The sequence below is a fragment of the Coturnix japonica genome, chromosome 3 (genome assembly GCF_001577835.2).
Source record: "Coturnix japonica isolate 7356 chromosome 3, Coturnix japonica 2.1, whole genome shotgun sequence".
In the NCBI taxonomy this organism is placed as follows: Eukaryota; Metazoa; Chordata; class Aves; order Galliformes; family Phasianidae; genus Coturnix; species Coturnix japonica.
In genome coordinates, this window is record NC_029518.1 from 50,376,000 (window position 1) to 50,390,784 (window position 14,785).

Below are 14,785 nucleotides of genomic sequence, written 5' to 3' on the forward strand. Positions count from 1 at the left end.
GTGTAAATGTTCACACTGTTTTATTTCTGGGCAGGTTGCACTGAAGCCGTGGGAGCTGCTTGGCATAGCTGCTCTGTATGGGCCTGATTCACCTCTGCATGCATATTAGCAGTGGTGCTCATGGCAGACAGGTTCTGGAAGGTCTAAATAAGAATGAGGTGCTCAGATGCACTGGGTCTGGGCAATGCTGTCCCTCATCCAGCTTTTTGCATGCACAACCTTTGCTGTGTGCTCCCATGGGTGCTGTGCTCACCCTTCATCCACAAGGAAACCTCAGGTCACCGGCTGCTCAGCTGCTGGTACCTCACATAGGTCATGCTGACAGCACCTATTGTTCTAATGCATTTGAAGGGCATCCAAGTTTTGGCATCATTAGATTATTGCCATGGTGCTCAGGTTGCAGATCCTGTACAATAAAGGAGTTCTGCTTCATGTTCAATCACTATGAGCTGTTATCTGCAGCTTTCATCTAGTCTCCATTAATGAAAGAACAAATCATTCCAGGGACTAAATAGATGTTTGACCATTCAAATATATGCAAAATGATATGATTTATGAGTGGGAGGAAGTCATTTTGCAAGCTCAAATTCCACTTGCTGTGGAATTTTAGTGTAACAGAGTAGATCCAGTCAAGTCCTGAGCAATGGCACTAGAAGTCCTGTGTGGCCTTCAGGGAATGTGTTCTGTGTTACTAAGCTGTATGAGCCTTCAGCTGAAGACTTAAAGAACAGTATTTCTAAATCTCATTCTGTTTCATTGGAGGACAATCATTTATTAATACTGCTAACAGTGCCACAAAGGGAAAAATAAGAAACTATTCTCTATGAGATTTGCCAATCAGAATTGAAGGAATGAGCCTGAACTGCAGCAAGGAAGATGGTGCAAGTAAATCTTTCAGAGAATATTATGTTAAGACCAGAAAGGCTTGAAGAAACTGCAGCGTCTCTGCTGCTGAGGACATGCAAGAGGAGGCTGAGCAAATCTGCTGCAGGAATGGTTCATAGGCTTGGTGCTGCCTAACCACGTGAGAATTAACATGACACGTTGAGATGCCTTGCAATTGCATTTTCTTTTTTTGTCACCAATATAATGTCTGAAGTTTGCTGCTGCAGTGTCTTGGTGCAGGCAGTGGTCTTCCTTTCACTGAATCAGTGCCAGGCATCCTTCAACATGGGGGATATTGAAGGCACCACAAGTGCAGGCAGCATGGTCTGAGTACAGCCTTGCCAGAGGCTGCTGGGCAGCTGCTTGGCAGCCCTGCCTTCCTGAAGCTCCAGTTGGTGGCAGGCCTCCTCCCCTCTCACAGGCCTGAGCCATCACTCCCATTGCTATTGCTGCTGTAGCATGTAGCAGACCATTTTGTGGAGGGCCAGGCCTATGGTGGCAGCTGAGGGATCCTGAGCTCCAGGCTGCTGAGGTGTGTTGAGCTGATTTGCTGGAATAAACCTGGGAGCACCCAGCAGCACCAGCACTGGATATGAACTCAGGGCACCAGCATTCTTCAGCATTATCCCTTCCACAGCCTGCTGTGTCCTGTGTGTCCTGTATGTCCAAAAGCATCGTATTTATGACTACAGAGGCTTTGACGGGTCAGAACTGAACTCCAGTCACATCTGGAGGCCTGCCACAGAGCACTCTCTGCACCCTGGAAACTGAGGAAAGGAAATCATGAAACACTGCCAGAGAAACAGTCAGGCAGCAAGCATCTCAGTTATGTTTTCTCTATGTACCTGCCTCACCTCTGAATGTGGCCATACCAAAAGATGAATGTAAAAATGAACTCAGGGGTCACTTTCCTATTTGGCTTTTCTGTAATAGCCTCACTCAGATCTTTTTGGTGGTTCTGTTCTTGAGGCTGTGGTGGGCAGCTGTGGGGGGGATCCAGAGCAGAGCTCAGCTGTCGCTCAGGGTGACCACTGTGGAAATGTGCAGAGAAATAAACATATCTTGGCTTCCTGACAGCCATCTTGCTAGCAAGGAGATGAAAATCAGATAAATATTTGAGACTTGTAAATAATAATGATTGCAATTTTTTTCTTAATGGGGGAGGTATAAACAGCAGGAATGAGATGAAAATGAGAAACAAAACTTAGCATGCATGTAAATGGAAGAATCCTAACACTGGGATTGTGGAATAATCTCCTTAGGGGAGTATTGGAAGCCCATTGTTTAGGACCTGAACAACCAGACAGAGGAGGAATGCAAGAAACTGCTTCATGAGGAATGCCTCTGCATTTTGCAGAGGTAATTTGATTTCACCTAGCTTCTACCAGGAAGAAAGTTAAGGATTGTAAGACTCCTTGGCCACTTCTCCTTGAAGATCCAAAGGAATGTTTAATGTTGACGTCTCAGCCAAGCTAGATCTTTGGGAATTCTTATCTATCCTCAAATTCTTATCTCTGTGTTCAGTTGTTTATATTTTCCGACTTCCTGTCTACAGCACTTATCCAAGTTTATTGTTTAGTTCTACTATTCCTTGTTTAACAACTTTTCCTTTATGCTCAAGCATTGGCTGTGCTTCAGCAGTGAGTGATTTCTGTGTTTATCTTCACCTTCACATTCAGGTGTGAGAAACAACACGCTAGTGCTTGGAACAGCCTCAGAGATCCCAAGATGCAAAGTTTCCCCAATGCTCTGGCTGTCTTTTTTATTTTTAAGCCTTGTAGCAACCTCTCAGTTTGTGGCATTGTTTTGGACATCATTTGCTTACTCACTTAACTTTAAACATGGGTAGTATGTTGGGTTTGGTTGGGTGGTCAGTTTTTGGGAGGGTTTGGGAGGAGTGGTTGTGTCTTATTCTTTGGTCCACTCCAGGCAAAAAAAGGGTTAATTAGTCTCAGTAAAACATTGCCAGTCACTAGAGACTGCTGCAACTGAGATGAAAAACAAGACTGCACCTGTATGCTGGCAATTTCACATAGATTCTGGTCAACTATTTTTCTCTAGCGCTTTGTTCTGCCAGCTGCCTCAATGCTTTGGATGCAGGTGGAAGGATGGACTTTGCTATCTATAAAAAAATTAAATGGTGAAGACCAACTTCCGCTTCACCTCCCTGGGGATCAAAGTTATTCTATTGCCACATAGCATGGCAAGGCACAAAACAGGCAACAGGCTGTGTGTGCCTGGCTGCTGCGCGGATTCAAAAGAAATGTCTTGAAATTTTCCCCTTTCTTTTCTTTTTTATTTTCTTTTCCCTTTTTCTTTTTTCCTCTTTTTGTGGCCTTTTTCTCTTTCTTTCTTTTCCTCTTTATCTTTTCTTTCTTTCTCATGTTCATTTTTAATCTTGAAAGACAGTGACTGCATGGAAGGAATCCCAAACAGAGCACTGTATACAGAAGAGAGAAGCAGCCACTTTATAATACGTGCCACACCTTATCATTATTATATTTCCTCAACAGAGGAGCTTTGTATTTCTTCCAATAATCTGATGTGAGGCAAAGGATTGCTAGGGAGCACTAATTGTATGGCTTGATGTGTGCTCACAAAAGAAGTTCTCACATAGACCCTATAGATTTATGTCATAATGTGCTGCTGTAGGATGAAAATAAAATAAATAGTCCCACCTGCTCGTGAAGGTACCTTCATTGCCTGTTGTGAAGCAACAGATAGCACACAGACCCTTTGAAGGGCTGGATCTATTCCCATGGCAATATAAAACTCTTAAATAAATCTGGTAACAGCAAGTTCTGCTTAGCACAATGGGAACTTTCTGAGGTTACCTTACAGTGTGTCATGCAATTATGCTCTCCTTCATATTTTTAACCACTGTCGTGATAGAAATAAGCAATAATTTGATAGTGTAGATATTTAAATTTCAGGGAAGCGTAAGACCTATAGGATACATTTCCATGAAAGGACTTTTAGTAGGGGGAAAATCCCAAAATATTCAATGGAAAACTCTTCATAGATCTCTGTACTGTTTGTGTGGGCTTCGGAAATACTTACTATTCTCTTTTTGCTCAGTGGTATGAACATGAGTTTAACTTAGGTTGTTTTCTAAGGTTACTATTTTGCATCATTACCCTATAGCCTTAAACCTTCAAAGTGTCTTAAAAAGAGGAAAAAATACAGAAGTTGCTAAATGGAGATCAACGACTTACAGCAGCTGAAAATAACTCACATGAAATAACTCACATGAATACTGCAACAAAACATGCAGGGGCTCTGGAACAGGTAGATGGTTTGTTGGTTTGGTGTTGTTTTAGGTTGTTTTCTTTAATTGTATTTTGAGTTGCCTTCTCATGGTAGTCTATCTTTAATCAGTGTATCTTTATGTACATGGCATGGGTAGCTGGCTACAGAATAACATTTGGTATTTAGAACGATTATGAAAATCTCACATGCCAAGACTCGCAGTAGCCTCTTCGCTGCCACGGAACATACTGAGCTGGTTTGTAGATGGAGTGTCTACTGCAACTGGTACCATCTTCTGGTGTGAGAGGCAAGATGTAATAGGAGTTGAACAAGAGATCTTTTCTGGCTTACTATACAGTGTGCTCCTATGCATTCAGTGACATTTGGGATCTGTCACATGTGGCATGAAGGACACATTTAACTTTGTGTAGGAGGGTCTCACTGATGCTCATTTTGCAATGCTAGTTTCATGTGTAGTCATGGGACACCTCTTTGTCCCACGTGTCTCGTGTAACTTAAGAATGCTCCTGTAGATGTGATTATTTAAGGACACCGGTGCTGCTACATGCTACAAAGAGCAAAGTCAGTAATATTTTTACATTGTTTCGACTGTTAGCCTAAGAAGCTTTATCTGGTAGTCTATTAAAAATATTGCTCTCCCTATAAACCTTGTCTTACTGTGTTGTAAATGAGTTGTTTTTCTTGATAGCCAATGCACACTTTACATAATCCTGTGTTGCATGGTCCATGAATGGGTTTCCGGACTTTCTATCCACAGTCTTCACTGTTATCTTATGTTTGGCAGAATATCAATTCCATTAAGATAAATGATTCATTATTTCTCTTTGGTTTTGTGAATTGCATAAAGCATTTACAATGTTATCACTCTATTTTATGTCTCTGTACTATCTTATGTCCAGACGCATTAGTTATTTCTTGTCTTACAGACAGATTGAATCTACTGTCACATCTATAGCCTGAACTCTCTGCAATGGGTGCTATTCGTATTTTGGCAATTTTAGGTTGTTTCGAGCTCTTATTTGACATCATTTCAAATTGCCTTCACAATACACATGCACATTTTGTGTAAGTGGAATAGCCTGTGTAGAATGGTGGAACCGAAACCTGAAATACTCTAATCTGTTAGCAAATAGTGGTAACTGAGGTGCATGAATGCAGACTATTTATACAGAAGAAAAAATGTGTGCTTCAAATGGACTGAACCCAAAAGACAGGCTTGATTTCCTGAAAAGAACTTCCACTTTGGGTGTACAAGCTTTGACTGAGCCAAATTAGTGGTTAAAAGCCATGCTGTTTTGTTAGCAATTGTCGGTGTTTCACTTGGTAAAGCTTTGTTTTTAGACTGGTTTTAACCGTGTTGTGTAGGCTTATATGTTAGGGTGTGCTGGGAATGGCATCTGATTGCATGTGCAAACACAGAAATATTCTTTTGATAGACAGGCAGTGCTGGACATGTCTGATGACGCAGAGGTGTTTGGTACTCAGCTTACTCAGCACACTGATGGATTCTCTAGATCATCATTTGTTTTTACTCCACACGTTTTGATCTTTCTTATGAAAAACTAAGATGTTCACTAGATAGAAATCCCAAGGCTACTCACATCGTCCTTGTCACATTGAAAAATGTACATTCAGTCCTCTGTTTGTGTTATTTGATTAGCACAAACACATGCAAGACTTTCTGCATAATTAAATACATGGTTAATTCAATGCTTTCAGTAATAACCAAATCTATGGGACTGCATAAGTAGCACACTGCTGATTTCCAAAAGTAAAAACTACATAATGAATCCTGATATTAACTTAAGATAAAGGGACTGCCATAGGGGATATCTAAAATAAGATCAAATTAAGGTATTACATCATTTGGCCTACCACAGATTGGTTTTGACTGTCCAAAGACAACCATTGTGTTTTTTCTTTCAGCAGTATTCACCTCTATCTGAAGGCTTTCCTCGGTATTGGAAAATCAGTGTTTGTGAATCTAAATGATATGAATCCCTATTTTCTTTCAGACCCAAAGCATGAGTGTTTCTGAAGTAGCGGAACAGTGTAGAAGTGCTGAAAAGTGTGGATGTTTCTGAAGAAGTTGCACTGATTTCATTCCTATTTTTGCTGCATCTGCATTTCTCATGTAATATATTGTACTATTCCAGTAGACTAAGTATGTTCAGATATGAGTATGAGGAAAGAATGCTGATCCTCATGATGTATTAAGTGCCTAAAATTTAAATAACACTGTGGTTAATGAAGCTTTGCCTATATTAATATGCTCATTCAGTTTACCTGCGCTTCACTCAGAAGTACATTCTGCATATCTTTCCATTAAAAGCATTTGCATCTTTTCAATTACTTTTCTTTACTTGAATGTAAAGTGTTGGTGTAAAATGTTGCCCATCTTTTGAATAAGCAAAATGAAAATTATCATTTAAAGTATAAATTAAAAGTCCATTAAGGCTTGGGAGCACGGTACTTCAAAGTTAGGGGAGTCAGAATTGAGGCTCTCCGTGCAATTAATTCACCCTCCTCTCACTCCCCACTTTTCTCTGTGTGCATTATAATACTAATCTTCATTGCACAGTCACATTTCCATGCGTGCACACACTCATATGCACATTTACATATGGATCCTAGCCATTAGTTTCCATTTCTTCCAACTTGTCCTTGTACTCACTTTGCTCTTTATCTCTCTGCACTTGTGTCAGGTGACTTCCTTTGCATTTAGCCTCAGCAAGGGGCAACAAGAGACCTGCTGGGAGACAGCAGGAGCTGAGCAGTTCCATGTCTGTACAGCCCTGAGGGCAAGCAGCACAGGACGGCCAGCTGCAGCCACTGAGGGCTGGTGCCCACTCCCCAGTGTCTCTGCAATAGCTAAGCTGCCAGCTGCAGTGAGCCTCTGCCACTCCTGTGCCAAAGGACATTTTCAGAGGTCACAACTTGCTCAGTTATATCGACCCACGCAGGAATGGGAATCACAAACACTATGCCCTCGTAAAATTTCAAGTCCCTGATCCACAGTGTGGAGGCAGGAGTGTTTCTCCCTTGAAAACAACGTAAATATATTTTCACATTGGCATCATGGGTTAAGACCAAGTGAGAGTGTGGAGTCTAAATGATTTTTTAATTAGAGATATATGCAATGCAAAATAAAAAGTCAGTTAAAGTTCATGGGTTTATGCTGAGCTATGCTAACTAGGCATAGCAGGGCAAGGATAAACTAGTTTTCCTCAACCTCATTCTCAGAAAAGGCTGAACCATTTCTGCTACAGCACTTCTTTTTTTCTTTGACATTTCTTTTTATTTGTTTTCCAGTCTAGAGTATGTCTTCTAGTCATTCTCTTACCTGTGGTTTGAGTTATTCAGAGAAGACACACTCTAACTGAAACTTGAAGTTCCCTGCAGCTAATCCAGTACCACCTTGCTTGACTGAGAATCCTGAAAATGCTTAAAATAAACATGTTTTTCAAGGTGGACAAGGCTGCCTTTCTACAACAAATGAGAATAAGAAGTCTTAGGTAGTAAGAGTCTCTTTTTCGTCAGAACTTTGCATGTGGCCAGCTAGTGGGAAATACACTGATAATTTAAGTAAATATTTTTCAAATATATAACACTTCCCAGGTATCTTTTTGGCTGAGTATCAGCAATTTCACAGTGAAAAATATCTGTGCAAGACACACATGAAGATAGAAATAATCCACTCTTCCCTCTATTTAAGGGGACCGTGTGACTGAAATGTCCTGTCTGGAGTGCAAGTTCTGATTTTTCATATCTTAGCTGTAACTCACACAAGCCTAAAATAACCAGAGCTTAGGCCGTGCATGTTTAGTGGTATTCTTAGCAGTTATTTATTGATCTGTGTGTGCTTTTTCATACAACCTCAATGAACAATACTGAAAAACAAAGAAAGCTATGTCATATATTAAATCAGTCTCAATGAAAAAGCAACAGCTTGAAAAAAAAATGGCATCTTTGAAACCCATGGGTTCCCAGATACCAGAATCAGGACAGAAGGCCAAGCATTCGCAGGATGTCCTGGCGCCCTTGATTTTTCCAGTCAAACTTTTTCAGTCCTCCTGAAGAAGATGGCTGCAACACAAGTTGGCCAAGCATGTTTTCAGATCAGCATGGACAGCTGTGGCTTTAAACAATGGCAACCATTGTTAGGTCAATTTTAAAGTAGGTCCTTAAAGTTAATGTGATTATGCAAATGTTGCCCTAACTACCGTGGCTGTCTTATATCCTTCACAAATGACTGCATTGTCACTTTTCATTATGTGCATACAGTCCTGGTGGTTTGGTGGTATCATTATATCTCTCGGAAATGGACCATGTAAAGGCCATTCACTGTTGGCACTGCATTGTGCTTTCCCCCAAATAGACCAACCTTGACCCACAAATGAGGGTAGTAGGGATTTTCAGGCCGAATCCTTCATGTGTTATTCACATGGTTACTCCCATTGACTTCATTTGAAACACTTGCATCAGGCATGCACGAATTAGGTTAAAACATGATTGTGAAATTAAGTCCAGTCCACTCTAAACTGCGGTGTATCCAAACAAACCTCTGTAAATGGCTTTATAGGAGATCACTTGCGACACAAATTGAAAAATGAACCCATTATTTATAAGGGAAAAGAAAATGGTTTGTACAACTTTAGCCATTTTTCCTCCCCAGCGTCTTTATCATTATTTGATTTTAATCACGAAATGCACTTCTACAGAAATGTGTGATCACAAATGAGGAAGCTGAGAGATCTCAAGATCCATGCACTCTGGAAGGTGGCAGATTTCAGACAACTCATCGGTTGGGGGACATGACTGATTTCAGACTCCTGGTTGCATTGCTTTCAATGAAAACCAGTGACTTGCAGTTTCAGTTCTCATCACAGAAGATGTTCTCACAGCAATCTCTTGTTTGGATTGTTTTCTCTTTTTATGAGTCTGATGTTTTTCTGAATTCCGGCCTGTACGATTTCTGTTCTAGTGGTAAAGTGTCTCCACTACTCAAGCGTGTGATACACAAACTGTGATAGGCTTAGCTGCTGGTTGGGATTTATGTATCCCCAGTAAATTATCCTTACAGTTTTTAATAGGGTAAGTAAATGTATATTTAGGGAGATACATGAATTTGTTTGCATGCACTTAACATGAGTAAACACAAAAAACAGTCACCTCCTGGGGTAAATCAGTGCCTCTCCTTTGCTGACGTGCAGCACCTCTCCTACAAATGCAAACTTCCCTAGGATGTTCAGTGACTAGAAAATGTGAGGACAACATGTTATGTTGTTCTGCTGTGTTACTCACCAAGCAGCTTCTCACAGCATCTCTTCGATGCTCTAGGCCATCCTACGGCCATCCTACCCTTTACCAACCTACATACTCAACTAATAGAAAACCGGTAAGACCACACCTACACACGTAGCCATCAGGACCTCCTGCTTCCTCAAAGCTCGATTCTAGTGGGAGGTTTGGATTAGGGAGTAAAAACCTGCTTTGGCATAGCAAAATAGCACTCTCAGCATCAGATTCAAGCAAATGCATGAGCCAGAGTGGGACATCAGGCCTTCTGGAATACTTCCTGCCCTTGAGACAATAGTCTAATTTCTACTACTGAGAAAAAAAAAATTCCCTTAAAAAAAGAAGTCAGTTACATAGATTTCTTCTAAGTTTCTCTTTCTAAAAACCATCCATCATTGTCATTTTTGTCACAAGTAATTTAAGCATTCTGAGCATGTGTTAAAGAGGAAGGAAGTGGAACTTGTACCCCGACAGTTAGGAAGGCAAAACAAGGTATCATTTAAATTTCACACTCTATCCATTCAAGCTGTCATCTAAAAACCTAGTTGCTCCATTGATCAAGTGCCAGAGAGGATGATAGCAGGTTATTTTTTTGAATGTCAGACATCACAGTAAGCCTTAAAAGTGACAACTTAACAATAGAAAAAAAAATCTGGCAGCTTATTTTAATCATGGTGTAAGTGAGTTTGCTGCTCTATGATGCCTGTGGCAAAATTGCAGGGCAGGTGCGTCAGGCTCACTCCTCCCCTGTGACAGGGGGGCTATTTTTGAGATCTAAACTAGTCGTGCTGGTTTATAGTGTGGTGATGGATGGGTGACTATCACATCGGCTCTGTAGCTTACTGTTGTATGAAGGGCAATTTGTATTCTTCGTTTTCTGTTAGAGGATGTGGCCACAAATCAGAGGTTGGCAAGGATTTACCCTAACCTCTTTGATTAGAGAAAGTTAAGGACATACCTTAATTGGATTTAACTCAAGATGTTTTACTGTGGGTCTGCTGCTCCTGGGGAGCTACCACAGGACCTTCTTGAAGTGGCAAGAAGCATTGTCCCCATCCTCATACTTGAAGAAAGGACACCAAGGCTGATCCTGGTGGGAGGGCAGGCAGGCAGCCTGTTCTTTCTGCTGGGGAAAGTCACCTCAAGTGAAAGGATGTTGGGCATAGATGGAGCTTGACCAGAGGATGGTACCAGACATATACATATATAACCCCAGTTCTCTCTTCAATGAGGGCAATTTCTTACAAGGGGGTAACAAAACTACCATCCTGAGTTCATGGAGCCTGTCCTACATCCCTGCCTGGGGCTTGTCAGCAATGAGGTGACAAATAATCCATATACTCCACTCTTACAAAGAGAGGTTTTAATTTGCTGAGGTCACAGAGACCAGCTACTTTTTTGCAATCAACTTTGAGAGGGATTTGGGAGGCAAAAGCTTTCAGGAGGGTATGCTTTGAAGTAGAACTGAATCTGCTGCCAGAAGCAGCAATGGGAAGACTAGGGATGGCCACAAGAATGGGCAGGGCCAAAAGGAAAAGTGAAACATCACTGCCTTTCTTTGTTGCTTCACTGAAAGTCATTACAGGCTTTGACCGAAGCAAATCATGGCAATTCCTCTATTTTATTGTGGTGTGTGATCATGTTTAGGTAGGTACAAGCTGAAACCTTGTGAAGGTTTCTATCTTCCCTCTGGCAGCAGATGCAAGCAGCGCAACACACATCTTTATCTACACAGGAAGGCTGAGCCGGTTCCTCTGAGATCTTTGCCTAGAACCAATCAGAACCTAAATGCTGAAAACCCATCACTCAGATAGCTATGGCCTCCCTCTGAGTTCAGATAACTCATATATTGATGCGCATTGATGAGAGAGTTAATGAAACATTAGAAGAAGCAAGCAGAGATAGTGCTTGCAGGAAGGCACACCTGCATGCACACTTTCAAGACTCTCACATTGCTGACTTTATCAGGGCAGCCACGGCAGGCTTGCAGCTGGGCCAGCAGGAACTGGGAGATACAGAGATGGTCTCAATGGTTAAGGTAGAAACCTGCTCAGAGAGAGCTTCCTGAAACTTTCTTCTTTGCTGCTGGTGAACTCTTCTCTGACAGGCATGTGTGAAGACTGCATGTTGAATCTGTAGTGATGAGCAGTAATTTGATCAGCTAGAAAAATTCTTTTCCCATGAAATGGAATTTCCTCAGGTGTAAGTTGAACAGGTCTGTAAATGGGCATCCATGCGGCCCAAAAAGCGGAGTCTTATGAAGTAAAACAAAGTCACTAATTGTTGTGATATTCAAGTGGACTGGAAAAATGCCTTGTAAAAAAGTCATGTATCAAGAGTCAATGTGAAAAAACCATGATCACGAATAACTTACAGCCAAATAATGCTGGAGTGGCTACATTTTACAGCATTTAACAATGAGTTGCATGTCCAGTGTCAGTTTGCAAGCACATCTAAAGGCAGAATTTGGAGCTTCATGGTTTATTATGTTTATTATGTCACCTTTGCTCTCTCACTGAGAGCAAAGAAGTCACAGATGAGTTTGTGGAGGTACCAAGGATCTTCAGTGAAAACTGCTGAGACTTCTAAGTCAAGATCAAAGAAAAGAGTCTAACAAAGAGAACAAGCACATTTGATGGTTACTATCTGAATTAAGACATTATCCCAGTAGTTGAAAGAGGTGGCCAGTGTCCTTCCTTGGGTGCTCAGGTAAAGCATCAGACCAGTGAGCCTGAGCAGCACTGGGGATATCAACTGATACCAGCTGTACCAGAGAATAAGGAAGCAAGTAAGATGCAGAACAATGCCTTAGAGTCATTCATCTTTCCCAAATAGGAATATTTTTAGTGTACCGTTTTCCATTTCAAGGGGTATCGATTTTTAAAGTAGATTTCTAAGAACATATTTGCATTCTGAACTTTGCCTTCAGCCCTGTCCCACATCAGGGATAGGGTGGAAATACAATTAAATGTGGCAGGAGTAAGAGGAGGTGAAGACTATAATGTTACAGCCCTACAGGAACATTCACTGCTTATGTGACTGGCTGTGTGTGATTCAGAGAGGGTTGGTGGCCATTGACTTAGCTGACTTGGACAAGTATCAAGACAGTAAATGCTGAGAGAAAAGCATATTTTCTTCTGGCTTCCTTGAAAAATCACTCCATGTTACAGAATATTCAGTGCTGGAGTCTGTGCTTTACTCTCCAGCAGGCTTACAGTTTTGGCTCCTAACTACAAAATCCTTCTTGTTCATTCACATGGTAGTATTGTTTGTTTGTTTGTTTGTTTGTTTTTTCCTAAAAGATTTCTAGCTCTGGCACCTTCTCAGTTTAGTCTGATGGTTGTCACAGAGATATGACTTGTGGGACTTGAAGTTGCAGGAGTTCAAGTCCCTCGAGCCCTATTTCTGTGACAGAGTATGCTTTACTGAAGAACTGTATACTGAGGAAAGCTAGAGAGTTACATAGCCTAGCTGCGAAACACCTCACTCTCTGGTATTTCCCTTTATTTTTGCCCTGGCTCCTTTGCCTCTTTATTTTTAATTAGTGGCACATGCTGAAATGATAATTTACATTCTTTTCAGAAATCAAAAGAATTCCCACTGACAACATTATTAAGTTGGAATTTGAGCCAAATCTCTAACCTCCATTAAATGAGAACTTGACTGAACCTGTTTTCCTTCCATTTTGGTAGGTTACTCTGGCTTTGAATGGCTCTGGGATGGCTATACACCTGCACAAAGGGTCACTGCAAGGCCAAACATCTGCCCCTGACACCATATATGCTTGCCCAGTACACAAGACAGAATTTAACAGTCAGAGACGCCTATTAAACTGCTAAGGTGTGTATTTTGACTATACGTGGAACACAGTCATGTGGTGGGGATACTTGTGTGAGAAAGACATATAGATGTGAAGAGTATTTAGTGAGTATTAGTGGAAGAAAACTAATCAGGTTCCTGAGCTACAGCATTCAAACAAAGTCTTTTCCTTCACTCACGCCGAGCACCACATGCATGCAGAGTCATATGTAAATCACCCTTAATCTAGCAAGTGTTTTGCATTTTCAGTGAAATGAGGGAGGGGGAAAAAGAAACATTTTCCTCTATATTAGAGGTAAGCGTGCCCATCAGCAAGAAAGTTATAGCAATAATTTTGCATGTAAAGATGCATTTTAGGCAACTGTAGGTGCTGGAAAAAAATCCCTCGTGTTGGGCACCTGCAAGGTGAGCCTCTGTGCTTCCCAGCACTGCTCTGCACAGGGCTCTAGATAACGATCTGTTTAAATGCAGCCATGCCCAGTGCAGCTGCAGCTGGAGCCCCACATGGCAAGAGCTTTCCCTCTAAGATTGGATTATAAGCTTGGTGTTTCTTCTTCCTTTCTTTCTTCTTTTTTTCTTTTAAGCTGTAACATGTTGCTTAAACTGCGGCATACCTCAAAGGCAAACCTTTCCCTCTTCCCAAGTTGCACGCCATGCAGTCCTGCAGTCCTCTCACACATCTTGCACAAGTGTTTCTACAGCTTCACACACACAAGCACTCCCACAGACTTCCTCTTCTCTGTAATCTCTACTCAGATCCGGGGTCCTGCCTGCAGTAGCCTCCAGAACTACCTCAGGGTTGGCTCTCCCTGGGCCTCCTGCTACATAAGCCTAGGAACTGGTCCTTCTCTTAATCCACTCTCTCCCACTCTTCTTGCCAACCTGTAGGATTCTGGAAAGCTCAGGTTCCCCTCTCTAAAATTAGTGCAGTGCCCTCCATGAGCCCACAAGCAGCAGAGCTGCAAAGGATATTCCTATTGTGGTACATGTCCTTGCTGGGACAGCTCTCTGTACAGCCATGAGGCTTTGAAGTCACCCTGGCCCTTACCAACCTGCAGAGAGCTCAATTGCTTCCTGCACAGAGTTGTACTTTGCTCTCAAGGACAACTTTGGAGAGTTTACGCTAACTTCAGCAAAGGATGCACCTTAGGGTCCTTAATGAAGTTTTCCTGGCAAGTTGTTCACTTTTCCTTTTTTTTCTTTTTCTTTTCTGTAAGGCAATACTTTCTAGCTTTCCTGGGGCTGGACTTTCTAGGTCTGCCCAACTACTTGCTGTACCAAGTTTGAGATTCAAAATATATACCAACCTCTAGTTTCTTAAGAAAGTGAGAAAAAGTCTGTTCTACAGTATAGGAGCTCCAGAATATTTTGCTCTTAACTCTGTTGGTTCCTGATCTGATGGTCTTCAATGGAGAAATAAGTAAGCCAGCATTTTGGGAGAAGAGCTGTTTTGCACAAAAGATGCATAAAGCCCCCCATCACCTGAGGCTGACCTGAACTTCGTGTCACCATA